The sequence below is a fragment of the Hemicordylus capensis genome, chromosome 3, assembly GCF_027244095.1.
Source record: "Hemicordylus capensis ecotype Gifberg chromosome 3, rHemCap1.1.pri, whole genome shotgun sequence".
Classification (NCBI taxonomy): Eukaryota; Metazoa; Chordata; class Lepidosauria; order Squamata; family Cordylidae; genus Hemicordylus; species Hemicordylus capensis.
The window spans coordinates 253,048,670-253,064,792 of NC_069659.1; the positions used below are offsets into that span (position 1 = coordinate 253,048,670).

Below are 16,123 nucleotides of genomic sequence, written 5' to 3' on the forward strand. Positions count from 1 at the left end.
GTGTCGCCACATGGAGATCCTCCCCAGATGCTTAGCATCCTGTGCCCGTCTGACCTGTGCCCTGCAGTGAGCCGCAGTTGGGGCATTTTGAGGAATTTAAAATGTCGCCAAAACATCGCTGCTCTGGGTGGCCTTGGATGTCCTGTATGCTTTCTTGGGCCTCTTTGGTGACGACGGCACTAGCGGGGCTGCTGGTGGTTGCCTGACACCGTCACCCATCCCCCTTCCTCCTGGCATGTTGGAAGAAGTGCCCGGCTTTGACTGAGGAGGCACCTCCACCTTAGCAGCAGACCCTTTCTCCTCGGACCCAGACTGGGAGGACCCAGAAGTGGACTCTGCCACAACCTGGGCATCATCAGGGACCCCCCACTGAGTGGTGAGAGGAGCGTTGGAGGGGCTGCAAAAGGGAGGGAAAATCTGGCTGCACTGCCAGCCATCAAGAGAGCCAGCGTGGTGTAGTGGTTAGAGTGCTGGACTAGGACCGTGGAGACCCGAGTTCAAATCCCCATTCAGCCATAAAACTAGCTGGGTGACTCTGGGCCAGTCACTTCTCTCTCAGCCTAACCTACTTCACAGGGTTATTGTGAAAGAGAAACTCAAGTATGTATTACACCGCTCTGGGCTCCTTGGAGGAAGAGCGGGATATAAATGTAAAATAATAATAGTAATAATAATAATAATAATAATAATAAAGAAGCCTCTGCCCTCCACCCACACCACAGAAGCAGCTTCCCAGGCAGGAAAGCTTCCCACACTGCCAGGCTCCACACAGGGTGGCAGCACTGGCGATGCACTCAATGGACCTGCCACTGGTCCTGGACCTAGCTCAGTGGCAGCAGGCCCCTCCAGATAGGAGAGCCTTTGTGCCACCACCTCACCTAGGGCAATGGGGACCTGTGGGACCCCATGCAGGTGTCTTCTCTGCCCCCACCCCAGCCTCCTGCACCAGCTTGGGGACCCCTCCCACCTCTGCCTGCTACCCTGCTGCAAGCTTTGCTCACCACACAGTGCTCAGACATGACCCCTGTGGGTGTGGGCTTTAAAAAAGAAAGAAAGAATTTTTTAAAAATATTAGGGGGGGAACCCCCATCCAAAAAAATCTAAATTAAGCCACATACCAACCAACCCACCCACTCCACCCACAACAACAACACAATACAATAAAATACAATGTGAGGCAACTAAGAGGGAACTTGTAAAAAACAAGAAACAACCTGTAAAAACAAGAGACAACCTGTGTTTTTTTTAAAAAAAAGACTTAGAAAAAATACCTCCCCCGATCCAAACAAGAAAGTTTAATGAAAGCGAGGACAAATGGGTCACCAAAAAGAAAGCACTTGCCCCTCGTTGTCCTGAAGAATCTTCTCCCCCACACACTGGTCAGGAAAAAAAACCCCTGTGGCAGGCAGGCACAGCTGGAGTGGGGGGAGAGCAGAATGAGCAGCCTTCTGGCTGCCCACCTACCCACCCACCCAAACAAGTTAAAAGAGAAACACTGAAGAAAATAAAATAAAAAGCTGGTGGGGGAAAATGTGCCGGGGAATTGGTGAGAGAAAAAGGAAGGGAGAGAAAGAGAGGGGAAGCAGCCACTGCACTGGAGTCTGGAGCAGGTGGTGTGAAATTTTTTTTAATATATATTAAAAAAGCACCTGCTCCAGAGAAAACAAGGAACCTCCATCCCCCCCCCAACCCAAAATGAAATAAAGCAAATGAGGCTGCTCAGCTGAGGACTCTTCAACTCAGCCCAGAATTAAAAGCAGCAGCCATCAGTCGGTAATAATAGCAAAAATGAAGAGGGGGGCAGGGGGGATGAACCAGAGAAATGAGCCAGAGAGGCCTCTCAGGCCAAAGGGCCTGTGCCCCCCCCCGCCCGGCCACTGGCAGTGGGCACAGAGCAAGAGAGACAGTCACTCACTCACTCACTCACAGCCTGTGAATAATAAGTTAGGACCAGATCTGTTAAGACATGTGAGGGAAGTTATTTCCCTTTACTGTATTACTTGAAATCTGAGCTGCCAGGTTAATGAAAATTCTTTCTCCTACAATCTGCTTTATGAAGAGACAATTGTTCATATTGCATACTCTTGTTTTTCTTTTAATGTAACAATAAATCTTTGTTGATGAAGTGTGCTACTCTTCATTTTTAGGGATGTGCAAAACTGGTCCAGCAGTCCGTGGTCCGGCAATTCAGTCCGGAAGTTAAGGGGTTCGGGATCAAACTGAAACCCACCCCCAAACTGGTTCCGTCCGGACCGGAACCGAACCACCGGACAGGTCCACTAATTTGGTCCGTGAATTTTTTTAAAATTTTAATTAATGATAAATAGCTGTAGCCCCTTTGGGGGGCTTGCTGTAGGCCGTGGTGGGGAGGTCCGCAAGGGTTCGCTCTCCCCCTGCCGGCTTCCCTCATCATCACCATGGCTGGGTAAATGTAGTATTTTTGGCCCTTTTGGGCCTCCGTAAAGGTGAGTGGTGGCTATTTTGGCTGCCGCTGCACATGCGCAAATGCCCTCTGCGAGGCCATAGGCCATGCGCTGCAGTGGCCAAAATGGCCACCACTCGCCTTTACTGAGGCCAGAAAGGGCCAAAAATACTACATTTACCTGACCACAGTGGTGATGAGGGAGGCCGGCGGTGGGAGAGGGAACTCTCATGGACCTCCCCCCATGGCCTACAGCAAGCCTCCCGAATGGGCTACAGGCATTTATCATTAATTTAATTTTTTAAAAAAAAAATAATTCATGGACTGGACCGGGGGTGGGTGGGTGTTCAATGGAGGCCGGGCCGAACTGGCTGGTCTGGCCTCGAACCAAAATGGGCCAGATGGTTCTGTGCACACCTCTATTCATTTTCGACCTGCCTTAGTCACATGTCTTTGAAGGCCAGGACTGCTCAGCCCTTTTAGGGATGTTTTTGCCACTTTACACCACCATCACCCCGCTGGAATCTTATATGGAGATTCCTGGGGGAAATCCAAATTTCCTACATCAAAATAAAGTGGATAGTGGCAGCCTACTGTAAATCCCTTACAGATAAGGTTTCACCCCCCATTGAACTCTCCCACCCTCCTCTGGCTCTGGTAGAAGTCATGACAGGTGGGTTACTGGTCGGACAGGGTATATGTAGCACATGCTCACACTATGTTTATTCTAAACATGCTAATTGCTAACTCCTGCCTGTTCCTTCTGCTTCATCAACATTACCACTTCATTTCTTGATCATGTTGCTACTTTCAGATTTGATGACTTTGAAAGCAAGGAAGCATGCCAGTGAACCTTATCTTGGTTCTGTTAATAGTTTTAGACATATTTCACTTTTGCTGCTGCTGCACAAAGTGGTTGTGGACAATCTCCACAACCACTTGGACAACTCTTTCCCCACTGAATATCCTTCTAATATCATGTTAAACCTTGCAACCTAACTTTGTTATCATGTTAAAAAGAGAACATCCACTCAATGAAATATCGATATCTCATAATCTAGTAATGCTGATGCTTTTACAGAGTATGCACAGGATTCTGAACAGGTCTTATTTTCATCAGTGGGATGATTACCTCATGAGGACAATTAAAAGTTTCCATTTCTATGTCCTACCTAGGAATCCAGTGATATACTTCATCCTCTTTCAATTCACAAGTTGTGTTTGGTGATACATATTTTCATTGACTGAATTGATTGCACCACGTATTTCCACAATTAGTTCATTCTTAATTATTTTAATGGAGTATCGAGTTGGCAGCATAGTGAATACAGAATCTATAACTCTTGAAAACCTTGACTATAAACACAATTTTAGACATGGAAGTATAAGCCCTTAACAGTACTTCAAGCTTTTTGACTAATATTATAAAACCACATTTCGGATGCTAGTTTTGAGGTGTCTTTCAGTTGTTTTGTATTCAGTATAATGTCCTTATTAGGGATGTGCATGAAGTGTTTCAGCGCCTCTATTTCAAGGCTCCTCTGGCTGCAGGGCTACTCCCAGCAGCCTGCGGGCAGGGTTGGCAGGGAGATGGCATCTGAGTAATCAGCATAGTGTTGTTGACCACTCAAGATGGTGTCTGCCCATTCTCAGATGCCATTTCGGTGCTGCTCCCACCCATGGGCTGCTGGGATCAGCCCTGCTGCTGCAATCAGGGAATTTAATCCTGGCAGCACTGTGCTGGGGTGGTAGGGGGCAGCAGAGGGGCCATGTAGGAGCAGGTAAGACCTGCTTTCCTCTTCTTAAAGCGCTCGCTCTCCGTCTCCTGGGATGTGCACAAAATGCTTTGTGCACATCCCTTGCCCCTATTAAAACTCAACAGAAGTTTGATGCTACATTTCGAATCAATTGCATTGCATGCTGCAAACAACTGAATGTGATTATAATTCATCTCCTGAAATAAAACATTCTGGAACAGAGGGAGACCAAAAATATCTACACGTTTTAAATGGACTTCTTATTGAGGCACATAGTGTTGGGATTTGCTACAGAAATTGACCCAGCTCTTTATACAGGGCATGCTTCTCTATTTAGAGCCTGCTTCTCTGTTTGAATGTCTCTATGTACTGGCTTGTGGGTGGAGTCACAGTTTGTTTGTGGAGTCACAGTTTGTTCTCCCTCTCTCTGCATGAAAGATTGTTAGTCTGCTCATTGTTTTCTTAGCCAATATTTAGTTAGCAATAAATATCAAACTCTTGTTTCTCAGTTAAAGCTGGCTTCTTGTTCAATTATTTATAGAAGATAAATTATTACTCTGTAACACATAGTAACATATGTTCACACCATTTATGAGGACATAAATACATAGCAAACCTAAGTACATTATATATATTTTCAGGGTTTTCAATAGGAAAGAGCAGCTGGAATACATATCTTGAACATCTTCTCTTGGCATGAAACGATCGTAGAATTATATGGGTGATCTGAATGTACAGTGGCTCTAGATATTTCTCTTGTGGCAATCAAACAGTCTCATTAGTATTTGATAGCATTTATATAACCTAGAAAATCCCACTCATAACCCATCATTTAAGAGCGCACATTTATATTCAACATAGTTGTGGAAAGAATTCTAAAACTGAGTGGGCAAGTCTCCTCAAATGGTCCAACTTGGGAGCAAATAATTTTCTCATCTACTGCAACCTGATCTTAACTGCATTTCCATTGTTATCTAAAACCCAGCATATATTGTATCCTTTGGTCTTCCTTGTGGTCCAGCCCCACAGCACACGAGTCACAACTTCAAATATGAACAAAGTGATTTGGATGTCCTATGCAGTTAATTCCATGCCAGTTAAGAGCTGTTCCATGTTACAGTTAAGAGCTGCTAGTCCCCACGAGAGCAGTAACCAGCCAGTGTGGTGTAGTGGTTAGAGTGCTGGACTAGGACTGTAGAGTCTCAAGTTCAAATCCCCATTCAGCCATGATACTTGCTGGTAGTGATGTGCCCGGACCGATCCGGAGGCCATTCTACAGGCCTCCGGACCGGTCTGGACATGGGCGGTTGGGGTTCAGGCGGATTGGGGTGGGGGGTTCCTTTAAGGGCGGGGGAGGGTTTACTTACCCCTCCGGATCACATATTTTCTGTAGTAATCAAGGCGGCAGGATACCTCCCTTCTGCCCCTTCCCCCAGCTTGGCTGCAAAAGGCTTATAGAAGCCTTTTGCACGCGTGCGACGTGCGTGCAAAAGGCTTCTAAAAGCCTTTTGCAGCAAAGTGGGGGAAGAGGCAGCAGGAAGGTATCCTGCCACCCCGATTACTACAGAAAATGTGTGTGTGTGTGCGCAAAAGGCTTCTAAAAGCTTTTTGCAGCCGGGGGGGGGCAGCAGGGAGGTATCCTGCCACCCCGATTACTACAGAAAGCGCAAAAGGCTTCTAAAAGCCTTTGGCCTTCTAAAAGCCTTTTGCAGCCAAGCGATTACTACAGAAAACACGTGAGCCGAACCGGAGGGGGGAAAGCGGCGGGAGGGGTAAGTAAACCCTCTCCCGCCCTTAAAGGAACCCCCCATCCCAGTGCTGGACCGCAGCTCCGTGGTTCCGTGCACACCCCTACTTGCTGGGTGACTCTAGAGCAGTCACTTCTCAGCCTAAACTCCTTCACAGGGTTGTTGTGTGCAGAAACCTAACTATGTACACCGCTCTGGGCTCCTTGGAGGAAGAGCGGAATACAAATGTAAAAACAAAAAAGATAAATAAATAAAATAAAATAAACAACACTGCCTTAGGGAGCATTTACATCAGTTGCTTGAGCCACCTGGTTATTGTTTATCATTGGTGGTGTAGCATGGTACAGACTATGTGGATGTATCTCCCTGTGAATCAAGCCTCAGTCTTTGCCCTTCATGTATAGTATTTTTCTCTCTGTCCATGGCATTCCCTCACTCCTTTCTTTGTCTCTCTGAAGTTGTAAACTTGGAGCTTTCCCAGACGGTGATTTTACTTTGCTTTTCCACAGAAGGGCAGGTGTACATTCACATATCCTCCAGCTTTGCGTTGAAGTCCCTGGGAGCTATCAGGGAGCACTCCATATACAATTCAGGTTTTTCATTGTGCATTGGAGCTTAGCCTGATTTATATCCAGGGTGAAAAAATCCACTCTAGGATTCTAGGATACCCCTCTCCCATGTTTAAGCCTGCTGTCTGGGAATATTCCTGGCGGGCCATGTCAATTGCATATTTCTATAGTGTGTTGCTCACCATGTTGCTGAATAAGATGTAGTAGTGGCAGGCATAATCACCTGCAGTCTCTCTATCCCTCATTCCCCACATGCAATATTAGCCACAAACTCTCTGCTCCCACATTGAGATCTATACCAACAAAATGAAAAGGAAAAGACAAAAATCTTATTCCTGAAAACAAACCCAGGTTTAGAATTTTGATTAAACTGCAAGAGTTCAATACATACTTAAAATTTCTGAAGGGTTTTTTTGGTCATGATAACCTGTATTACTTGAATAAGACTTGGACTTTTCTAACTTAAGAAACAGGGGGCATGAGATAAAATGACAAACATTGTTGGAACTGGCAAATCTCTGGCTGTGAATTGTACATCATCTAAAATAATCTGTACAGTATTTTTATTTATTATTCACATTTTATATCCTGCCCTTCCCCCAAGAAACCCATACTTAGGTTTCTCTTCACAACAACCCTGTGAAGTAGGTTAGGCTGAGAGAGAAGTGACTGGCCCAGAGTCACCCAGCAAGTATCATGGCTGAATGTGGAGTTGAACTTGGGTCTTCCCAGTCCTAGTCCAGCACTCGGCTCACAAGGCACACAAGGCTCAACGTTTCACATTTGCTGCCTCTTAAAAGTATCCCTGAGAAATAAAATCTTCTTTAGGCTATTTCAAGCTACTAGGAACCCTTTGACACTAAACACTGTTAAAAGGCATTCAATAAAATTCCTTTCACACTTCATGTTTTATTCACCAAAATAAACAAAGTGGAGCAATGTCGAAGAAACATTAGCAAATCATTTATATGGGCCCTGAGAATGTAAACCATATTTTCAACATAAAAGCCACCACAGAACTTGGCAATGCAGAAGAGGATGAGAGGTTGAAATAAACCAGTTTTTCAGTTCTAGGTCTGGCTGGACATCCAGCTCTTTAAGAAATTAGAATAATCCAAGAGCAATTCTTCTAATTTCTAGTCTCTAGGTTCCAAAACAGGATTCAAGGTCGAGTGCATGTTTGGACATTATGTTGCTTTAACTGTTTAACTGTTTGTGTTTTTCATAAGCCATCTTAAGCATTTATAACGTTATGGTGAGTTATAAATGTAAAAAGAAAAATAAATATGCAGGGCTCTAGCTCCTTAGTTTTAGTTTTACCTCTGTCATGAACTCATGAGGTGGCCTTCAGCAAGCCACTCCCTCTCAGCCTCAGTCCTCTGTTTCCAACATGGGGAAATAGTGGGCTGGCTTGTACGATAATTTACTAGCCCACATGATTAAGAAAAAGGACTTGCCAAGAGCACACCCATCATGACATCTTCTGTGGATGTCCCAATGCATTTCTGACATGTTCCTTCATTGTGCTGATGACACTGTTTCTCTGAATGGTTCCTTTGTCCATGCTCCAAATGATGATTTAAACAAGTATTTGGAGCACATATACAGGGGCCATTTGGATGATCAGTCCTCCCCGCCCCCATGCAATAAAGGAACATGTTGGGAGGGCATCAGGTCATTTGTGAAGGACATAATGATGGATAGGGATGTGCAAACTGGATCAACATCGAGCCAGTTCGACGTCGAACTGGTTCGGTTCGATGGTTCAGGGTCAAACCGAACCACCCGTTTGGTCCGACCCCAGACCAAACACCCCCCAAATGTTCAGGGAGGGGGTTTGTGAACATTTTTCAATGTAATATTTTTTTTACCTTACTCCCTTCCGGGGAGTTGCTGGAGGCGGTGCAGGGGAGGGGTCCATGGAGTTTCCCCCTCCCCACACCAGCTTTCCCTATGCTCCTCCCGGCCGCTTCGGCCAGCTGTTAGGCCATTCAGCCAGTTTTCGGCTGGTTTTCAGCCTTCTCTTCTTGGTGTGGTGGCCATTTTGGAGGCCGTGCATCTGCATGATTGGCCTCTGCATGGCCCGGGCCAGGCAGAGGCCAATTGTGCAAGTGCACGGCCTCCAAAATGGCCAACACACCAAGCAGAGAAGACCAAAAAATGGGACAAAAGGCAGCCGAACGGCCAAACAGCTGTCAAAACGGCCAGAGGGGGGCATAGGGAAAGCCGGTGGGGGGAGGGGGAACCTCCACGGACCCTTCCACCACCTCCAGCAACTCCCAAGAAGGTAGTAAGGTAAAGAAATTATTTTAATTATACATCAAAAAATGTTCGCAAACCCCCCACCCAAGGGAATTGGCCCAATGATACTTAGCTTACAGAGTGGTAAGAATTACAAAATAACTAGCTGACCCTGCACAGAGCATCTGTGCAGTTGTGCACTGAGCCTGTAGCATCCCCCCGCAGCCCTCTCGCTCACTCCCCCCTCAGCCCCCTCGCTCGCTCTCCACCCGCAGCCCGCCTGCTCGCTCTTTCCCCCAGCAGCCCGCCCACTCACTCTCCCCCCGCAGCCTGCCTGCTCGCTATCCCCCTGCAGCCCGCCCGCTCGCTCTCCCCCTCAAGTCACCCGCTCGCTCTCCCCTCCGCAGCCCACGCGCTCTCCGCCAGCAGCCCGCCCACCCGCGCTCTCCGCCAGCAGCCCACCCGCTTGTGCTCACTCCCCCCTCAGCCCCCTCGCTCGCTCTCCCCCCACAGCCCGCCTGCTCACTCCCCCCCGTAGCCCGCCTGCTCGCTATCCCCCTGCAGCCCGCCCGCTCGCTCTCCCCCGCAAGTCACCCGCTCGCTCTCCCCTCCACAGCCCGCCCGCTCGCTCTCCCCCGCAAGTCACCCGCTCGCTCTATCCTCCACAGCCCACGTGCTCTCCCCCCCGCAGCCCGCCCGCTCGCTCTCCCCCTGCAGCCCACCCGCTCGCGCTCTCCCCCCGTAGCCCGCCCGCTTGCTCGGCCCTCCCCGCAGCCCGCCTGCTCGCGCTCTCCCCCTGCAGCCCACTCGCTCGCACTCACCCCCTGCAGCCCACCTGCTCGCTCGGCCCTCCCCGCAGCCCGCCTGCTCTCGCTCACGCTCACCCCCTGCAGCCCTCCCACATGCTCTCCGCCAGCAGCCCGCCCATTCACGCTCTCCCCTGCAGCCCTCCCGCTTGTGCTCTCCGCCAGCAGCCTGCACGCCCGTGCTCTCTGCCAGCAGCCCACCCGCTTGTGCTCTCCCCCTGCAGCCCGCCCGCTCGCTCTCTCCTCCCACAGCCCGCTCTCTCTCTCTCCCCCCCCCACAGCTCTCCCCATTGGGTGGGCCAGGGCCAGGCCATCCCACCACCGCCTCCCACCTCCTCCTCCTAGCTGGTAGGGCTTTTCCCGCCATCTTCCCACCTCCTCACCACCGCCATCATTTCTCCCCGCCACCGCCTCCTCTTCCTGGCCGGCAGGGCTTCGCCTGCCGTCCACCCACCTCTTCTGGCCGGAGGGGCTTTGGCTGTTGTCCCTCCACCTCTGCATCCTGACTGCCACCATTATTTCTCTCCACTTCAATGCTGGATCTCTTGCCCGCTCTAGATCATCTGCGTGTTAGTACTTGATTGCTCCCCTCACCTCAGAGATCTCCCCACCTTCACCTGAGCTGCACTCCTGCTCCTCCTCCATCCCGTTGCTTCCATCCCCCTCTCCCTTCTTGGTCATGGCTGCAGCATTGCTGCCACCTATTGGCCAAGCTGCAGCCCCATATCCCCAGAGACCTCCCCACCCTCACCTGAGCCCCGTTCGGACTCCTCTCCCCCAGGAGCAGCAGCAGTGGTTGACTGGGTCCTTCTTTGCTTCTGCCACCACCGTGGCCGCTCGTTCCCCTCAGGCCGCTGACAGGCCCAGGCCCAACCCTTGCCTGCCTGCCCCTCTGACAATGGCCTCGGTAGCCCCAAACAGCAGCGGTGGTTGACTGGGCCCTTCCTTGCTGCTAGTGCCGCCATGGCCACTCATTCCCCTCAGGCTGCTGACAGGCTCAGGCCCATCTCTTGCCCTTCCTTCTGTCTCTCTTTCCCCTCCCTTCTTTTTCTCTTTCTCTCTCCTCCACTCGCTCTTCCCTACTCTTTCTTCCCCCTCCACTTCATGTTTTCTCTCTCTCTTCCTCCCTCCCTGAGTTAACAGATTTTGTTCATCTTGTTTCCTCATCTAATTCACACAACAGCATCCTCCTTCTCCTGAAGGGGCTCCTCCCTCCCTCACAACAGATCCTTTTGCAGATCCATTCCTCACAATCCTTTTATATATAAAGATTCCTCTCCTCTACAATCAAGAACATCTTCCGACCAGTAACAGTTGCATTCCAACTGACCTTAACCATCACAGGTTCCTCCTCCCTATCTGCATATGGAATCCCCACGGCCCAATCACCATGGTGCTTCTGCTCTCACAGGCTCCATCTCCCTATCTATAGGATAGATGGATTCCTATAGGGAATCCCCACTGCCCAAACAGGTGCTTCTGCTTACAAACTCTGTCAGCCAATCGCCTCCTACACTCATGGCCCGTCTTGGAGAATTAATAATATAGATGTCATTCACATGACCAGTCCTATGGGGGTAGGACAGGGCTACATTGAGATCATCTGGAGAGATTCATCTGCAGTTGCCACCACCTCATCTGGTGGCTATGCTGAGACAGGCCTTCTCTGTTGCTGCCCTGAGACTCTAGAATGTGCTACCTGCTGAAATAAGAGACTCCCCATCTCTGACCATTTTTAAAAAGTCCCCAAAGACTACTCTTTTCACTCAAGCTTTTTAACTTGACTGTGGTTTTAAATTATTTTAAGGTTTTCATTTTAAATCTGTTTTATGATGATGTAAACAGCCCAGAGAAATAGGTTTGGGGCAGTCTACAAATCTGATACAACAAAAAATGAAATGAAAAAAACGAAGATGTTATCCCAGCAGAGAGATGTGTCATGCCTTCTGGTTAAAACAAGAAATTTGAAAAGTCATGACCAGCTTCCATCATTGGTGAACTCAAGCTTATTCCTCTGTCAGTTCTTTGAACTACTAATGGACAGAAACATATTGTGACGGCATCTCTGGAAGTCTTGCCAAATTACTGTGAGAACTGAGCTAGATTATTGCTTCTGTGTCCCTTCTGACTGAGCAGATAGAACAAAGGTAGATTCTGGCTCCATTATGGAACTGAAATAGAAGGGCAAAAGCGTTGCTTGCATGCTGTCTTATTATTTGCTTAATTTTGGATGAACAGATCTCTGTGTTGTAAATGAGAGTACTAATAGGAAGTGAAATGCCACACTGCCTGTTTGTCATTGTGGATTTATGTACAAGCCGCGTCACATAGCATTTGTATTATTTAATCATATGTTTAAAAAGTGTCAAGGAGAGGTGTTAGAATGCCCAGAACAATTAATAAGATAATTCTTCTCGCTGTGCTTTTTAAAGGTCGTCATCTTTATAGGCTTCTCATTTCTTGTTGGGCAAATCATGTTGCTGCTTTAATTTTTTTCCACATTGATTTACCTAGGCATCTTTGTGTTACCAACAGCCTTGCATATTATTATTGTGTTTCAATTAACAAAAATTGAATGTGTTCATTAGGACAGCTTTTTATTTATCTGTTTTTACATTTATTTTACATGATGAGTGATGGGGTGGTGCAGCCCCCAAAGGAGCTTGTTTGTGATTTGGGGGTCCTTTTGGCCTGAGAGATAAGTGATAAACCCAGAGTCATCCAGTGAGTTGCATGGCTGAATGGAGATTTGAACTTGGGTCTTCCCAGTCCTCATCTCCCTAGCTCTCCCCTTAAACCTTTTTGGTTTAAAAAGGTCCGATTAACCAGCATTTAAGCAGGATGGTTATATATCCTGGGTAAATGCTGATTAACTGGAGCAGTTTGACAAGGATTGCCATGAAATTCTGGGTTCTCACAATCAATTCCACAGGTCTCACTAATCTTGAATAACTTTTTAACCAGGATCCTTATGGAAATTATAGCAATGGTTATAATAAGGCATGATTCCTGTCTACAGTCACAGCTGGTGGCAGGGATATAATGAGTGTTGTGATTTTGGCATTCCTCTCAACCAAAGCACAGCCATGCTTTGTACAAGCCCTGCTAGAAACTATGCTTTCAGACTGAGAAAATTATTGTTCTGGGATAAGAAGTAGTAATCTTTCTAGCTCAGAGAGCCTTTTATTAGAGATGAGCACAAATAGTGCTTTGCAATTTGATTTGACCTCGAATTGAATCACAAAAAATAAAATCAGTTCATCAAATTGGCCAGCCATTGCCGGCTGGTTCAATGAATTGAATCAGAAATCTGTGAAAAAACTGTAATTCGCCCTTAGTGAACAACCAAGAACTCGAATCACCCTGTTGTTTCCCATGGTAGGTCCTAGGGACACCAAAGTGAGTTGGGTTGTCTTCCTCCAAAAAATTAAAGTGAGGATTTTCATCTCAAGTTTCCCCTCTGTCTGCACCCCTTAATCCAGATCTTGGAGTTCTGAATTACATGGTCTAGTTTCCAAAGTGGAATGGATGCGACAGTAATCCTCCATTGTTCTGGTGTTTTATTTCTGATTTATGTAGCAAATAGCTACTTTGAGGGATTTTCAGCAGGCAACCTGCATGGTGGGGGCGGAATTATTTTGCCTCCCGCTACTTGTTTACTGTGATCCCCATATGCATTTTCCCCATGGCTGGTTGTTGTAAAAGAAGAGACACTTCCAGTTTGAAGCCTGTCTTTTAATAACATGTAATTTAGCTCTGTGTGGCTCTGTGTACTTTGGCTTAAGAAAGCCCTGAACAGAAGTGGTTTGGAACCTGGCCACATGCTCCTAGAGATCTTTATTTATTTATTAGTAATACCATTTTAAAAGCTGTGTGCTAAATATAATGTGTTGAATATGAGTTTTGAAAAAGGGATTTCTTGGCTTTTCCCTGAAGGACCTGTTAACAGATTCCATTCCCACCCTTGCAAAAACATTGTTTTATTTCATTTTTGCCACACTTAGTCCATGTCTTATTTCTAACTCAGCAAGAAGATGATTTGAGCAACAGCATGTGGACTGTTTCCGCCCCCCGCCCCCCGCATGTGTGAATCTATGGTATGAATATACGTAATATATGCTAATGTGTATGATATGTTTCCTCTGGCACATTGCAAGAGCAATTGAGAGGCGATGTGATAAAGTGTTAATATTTATTTGCACATGATGTAGTCTTCAATCAGACAATGGGCAAATAAAGCACAAGCATAGCATTGTTCATTTGGATTTGCAAATACAACTATTATTATGTTTTGCAACATGATCTGACAATAACATATTAGCGAGACATCAAATAGATGTGAACAGAATATTGTTACTGGGAAGAGAAGTCTTTACACATTGGGAAAGCTATTCATACTGTAAAATAGACTGGAGGACTGCAGGAAAATGAGCTGATAATGGTCCAAGAGGGAAAATTAACATAGTTTTGCACCATTTTCTCTTCTTTTTACTATTTTGTCATATGAATAGATCAAGATAAGGATGAAGGGTCCAATTCTGCCTGTTGTGACATTTTCACATTATAAAGCTCTTGTCCAGAGCAGGCTACTTTTGAAAAGGTTATCCATATTCCCATATTTTAATATATTAGGATAATTCAGCTTCAAAAAAACGGTGATATTTTTATACAAGTGGGTGGGGAGATATTTCAATCCAGCTCTCTACAAGAATTTTTAGGCTAAAAGGGGGAATAACTTTCTAAATGTTTTTAATTTGCATTCCAAGTATTGTCCCAGAAAAAGAAAGATGTGAATGCACTGAAATAATTGATCATGGCATTTTTGTCTAGAAATATTGCTCTGAATTTGAAAATGATTTTAAATTAAAAGAATGTGGTGGGATGAAAATTCTAAACCCTGTAACAATGTTTTCCCGAAAAGCCATAAAACCATCAAAAAGTCCTTGAGTCATTCCTTGTTTTCTAGTTCTCAACCATTAATCAAAGCTTCTAGCTTATTGCTTGTTGGGAAATTTAATAAATCTTTATATCCCCACAGCTTTTAAATTATTCACCATGCTTACTGCTCTCCTTCTGAAGGGAGATTATCTTTTTTAATTGGAAATCTTCTATTATTTGTGTCTGAAATGTTTAAAAGTACAAGTGTAGGCTCCGGTGCTATTAATAGCCATCCTGCCAGCAAGCATAATAAAGGATGAGGTTGCATGAAAGCTATTCATTGCAAGGCATATTAACACAGTCAGTTCCATTAATCAAGCTCAAAACACTGCACAATTTAACAATAGTCCCACTTTTATTTTATTAAATGTTTTTACAGTTTCATTTCCATTTCTCACTTGGGAGTGAATGGAGAACCAAAATAGTGAGACAGTGCTTTGAGTGCCTTGTGAGCATCCTTTAGAAGCACTTTCTGAAACATGCCCACAGCATCCTCCTTTGCAGGACACACTGGGGCTTAGCCATTGTGATCTCTCAGTTTATACATCTCACTATTTTGCATTGGCTCATTGGATCAGGTATTTTGCCGCTTGAGGTAATGACTTCTTCACAATAAGAACTTTCATGAACCCTGAAGTTATAAACTGCTTCTAAACATTCACACTTAACTCAGCTCAAACTCAGGATGAAGATAGATGGTAGGTTTTGCAAAAGTTGGAAGTAGTACAACAAAAGCACCAGGTGGCAGTCAGACTAAGGTACTCATAAGTAGTCCCACTGAAATCAATGAGACAAATTGCCCCATTAATTTCAATGGGACTACTTTGAGTAACTTGTCTGGCTGTCAATCATCATTTCTCATTACATTTATTCTAGTTTCCTTTGTACTACTATCATGTCTAGTCAGACAGGTTTTGCAATTTTTTTTAAAAAAGCTTTTTTTTTATTAAAAAGAAACACAAATTCATACAATTGATATAAGAAAAAAGACACATCTATATATATAATTCTCTAAGGCATACCCGTGGCTAATCCCAAGCATGGCAGCTCTTGCTAGAGTTCACGAGCAGAAGCTCTGTGGTGATTGGGCAGTGGAGATTCCATATGCAGATAGGGAGGAGGAACCGTGAGAGTAGAAGCACCATGGTGATTGGGCAGTGGAAAGTCCATATGCAGATAGGTAGGAGGAGCCTGTGGCACTGTGGTGATTGGGCAGTGGGGATTCCATATTCAGATAGAGAGGAGGAGCCTGTGAGGGTTAAGATCAGTTGGAATGCAACTGTTACTGGTTGGAAGATGTTCTTGATGGCGGAGGAGAGGAATCTATATATATAAAAGGATAGTGGGCAAGGGTCTGCGAAGAGAGGAGTTGTGAGGGAGGAAAGAGCCCTTTCAGGAGAAGGAGGCTGCCATTGTGTGAATTAGATGAGAAAACAAGATGAACAAGATCTGTTAACTCAGGGAGGGAGGGAGAGAAAGAAGGGAGGGGAAGAAAGGCAGAGGGGAGAGCAAGTGGAGGAGAGAGGAAGAGAGAAAAAGAAGGGAGGGGGAGAGAAAGAAGGAAGGGTGAGGAACAGGCCTGAGCCTGTCAGCAGCCTGAGGGGAACAAGCGGCAATGGTGGTGCATATTGGCAGCAAGAAA

General features: G+C 46.1%; 1 protein-coding gene across 1 annotated transcript in view; it reads right to left on the reverse strand.

Moving 5' to 3' along the window:
- LOC128350684 (cyclin-dependent kinase 9-like) overlaps positions 1–16,123 on the reverse strand; it is a 140,677-nt gene that overhangs the window by 47,308 nt on the left and 77,246 nt on the right. The window lies entirely within an intron of this gene.